Source organism: Mus pahari, chromosome 1, assembly GCF_900095145.1.
Source record: "Mus pahari chromosome 1, PAHARI_EIJ_v1.1, whole genome shotgun sequence".
Taxonomy (NCBI): domain Eukaryota; kingdom Metazoa; phylum Chordata; class Mammalia; order Rodentia; family Muridae; genus Mus; species Mus pahari.
This window is the reverse complement of record NC_034590.1, coordinates 110,678,453-110,680,931: the sequence shown is the minus strand read 5'-3', so window position 1 is coordinate 110,680,931 and position 2,479 is coordinate 110,678,453. Positions and strand designations below refer to the sequence as shown.

Below are 2,479 nucleotides of genomic sequence, written 5' to 3'. Positions count from 1 at the left end.
GAGTTCAAATCCCAGCAACCACATGGTAGCTCATAACCATCCGTGACAAGATCTGACGCCCTCTTCTGGACTGTCTGAAGACAGCTACGGTGTACTTACATATAATAAATAAATAAATCTTTAAAAAAAAAAAAAAAAAGAAAAAAAAAAGAAAACCCTCAGATGGGTCCTGATTCCGTGAGAGAGATGCACCTAACCCTCAAGAGACTTAAGGCCCTAGGAAGTGGGGAAGTCTAGTAGGGTAGAGGCGAGAGGTGGGGATATCCTCTTGGAGGGAGTTGGGGTAGAGGAGGTATGGAATATGGAACAGTCAAAAGGCAGACTGGGAGGAGGAAAAGGCTGGACTGTAAAAAAAGGTTAAAGAATAAAACAAACAAACAAAAAACTCTCAAATGGGGAGCTGGAGAGATGGCTCAGTGGTTAAGAGCACTGACTACTCTTCCAGAGGTCCTGTAACTCACAACCATCTGTAATGGGATCTGATGCCCTCTTCTGATGTGTCTGAAGACAGCTAAGTATATTTATATAAATAAATAAATAAATAATTCTTTAAAAAAAAAAAACAACAAACAAACCAAAAACCCTCAAATGGCACAATGTTAGTTTGTTAGCTGCCTTCCGACTGGGATTAAAGATATGCCCCACCACATCTAGCTAAATGGCATATTTAAATAACTAATAATTAAAATAATTCTAACATTTTCAAACCTACAGGAGTTCATTTTGGCTGAACTGCTATCTGACTTTTGGGATTTAACACTTTTCTTTTTTTTTTTTTTTTTTTTTTTTTTTTTTTTTTGAGACAGGGTTTCTCTGTGTAGCCTTGGCTGTCCTGGAACTTAAACTGTAGACCAGACTGGCCTCAAACTCAGAAATCTGCCTGCCTCTGCCTCCCAAGTGCTGGGATTAAAGGCGTGTGCCACCACTGCCTGGCTATTTATCATTTTTCTTATCAGTGATTTTTGGTAATCACTGTGTGACTATCAACAGATACAAGGCAGAACCTCACTGTGGATATAAAAGAATAATTTTTTTTTTGGTGTGACAAAGGTTATAGTTATCCTCTTCTGGTAGAACTTTTCTTGCTTACTTGCTTTCTTGCTTTCTTTCTGGACAAGGATCTCTTATGTAGCCTAGGCTAATCTTGAATTTATAATCCTGTCTCAGTTTCCCAAATGCTAAGATTATAATGTTTTGTATGTTTGTTTTGATTCTGAGATAAGGCCTCACTATTTAGTTCTGACCTGTTTGGCCTGGAACTCATAGCCATCTTCCTGACTCAGCCTCTTAACTGATGGATTAGTAGAGACAGACAAAAGCCCAGACTGGAAACTGGGTGTTTTATGTGACTTAATTTTAAGACCATTTTCTCCCTCAGGATTCCCTTTTTACTATAAACATGCACACAACAATAGCACTCCCAAGTTTGTGGTAGCTATTAAACAAAGCATAGAGTAGGGGTGCCTGGCAGGTGAGGTTGCATGTATAGTACAATCACATTTCTGAAATTTGCTCCATTAAGGAACATTGGGAAAGTGGATGGATGGATGGATGGATGGATGGATGGACAAACACTGGTCTGAGCTGGCTAAGACCAGTTTCTGTCCCACATTGCTAGCACTTGACCCTGCCTGCCCATATCATCTGGGCTCAGACCTCCTCATTTAGCCTGGGACTTAGCCATGGTAAAATATTGACTACAGCAACTTCTGGTGGCCCGGGACTCAAGTTAGCCACAGGTGTGTGTGTGTGTGTGTGTGTGTGTGTGTGTGTGTGTGTGTGTGTGTGTATTCACCCAGGGTAAACTGACATTATGCCATGGTTATGTCTGGTGTGTACCAGGTATGCCATGGATGTACCCAAGTTATATCTCAGGTATGCTATGGAGGTGCTGAGGAGAGCTATAGGTGTGCTTGGGATGAGCTGAATGTATGCTATGAATATCTGGAGTCTATCTCAGCACATGCCAGAGGCATGCTATGAAGGAATGTGTGGTAGGCTGCAGGTGTGACAAGATGTACCCTAGGATGAACACTGGGTGTGTCACAACTACACCTGGTTAAAAAAAAAAATCCCATCAAAGCCAAGGGACTGAACTTTAGCTCAAAGTTCCAGAAAGCCAGGAATTTGAGAATCAAGGAAGAAAAGCAGCTGACCTTGACTTCAGACACCAGAATCCAGAAGAAAAGAAGATGATTCCTATCCCAGACACTCCACGGGTACAAAAAGAGACAGAATACTCTGAAATTCCAAAACCAGTTTGTCTAAGGAAAACATCTAACTTATCTAGAATGCTCTTAACAAGCACCCTTTCCCTACCCTTAGCTACAAAAATCCCAGCCTAAACCATGTAGTTTATTGTCTTGAACTAACTGTGGTCATTGAGTGACTAGCTCCTGTGCCTTGAGCAACATATGGCCAGAATTTTTTTTTCGAGACAGGGTTTCTCTGTGTAGCCCTGGCTGTCCTGGAATTCTCT

The 2,479-nt window shown here is 41.2% G+C and overlaps 1 protein-coding gene across 2 annotated transcripts in view; it reads right to left on the bottom strand.

The window, feature by feature from the left end:
• The window catches only part of Tmem80 (transmembrane protein 80), an 8,598-nt gene that overhangs the window by 4,870 nt on the left and 1,249 nt on the right, over positions 1–2,479 (bottom strand). The gene's annotated exons all lie outside the window — the stretch shown is intronic.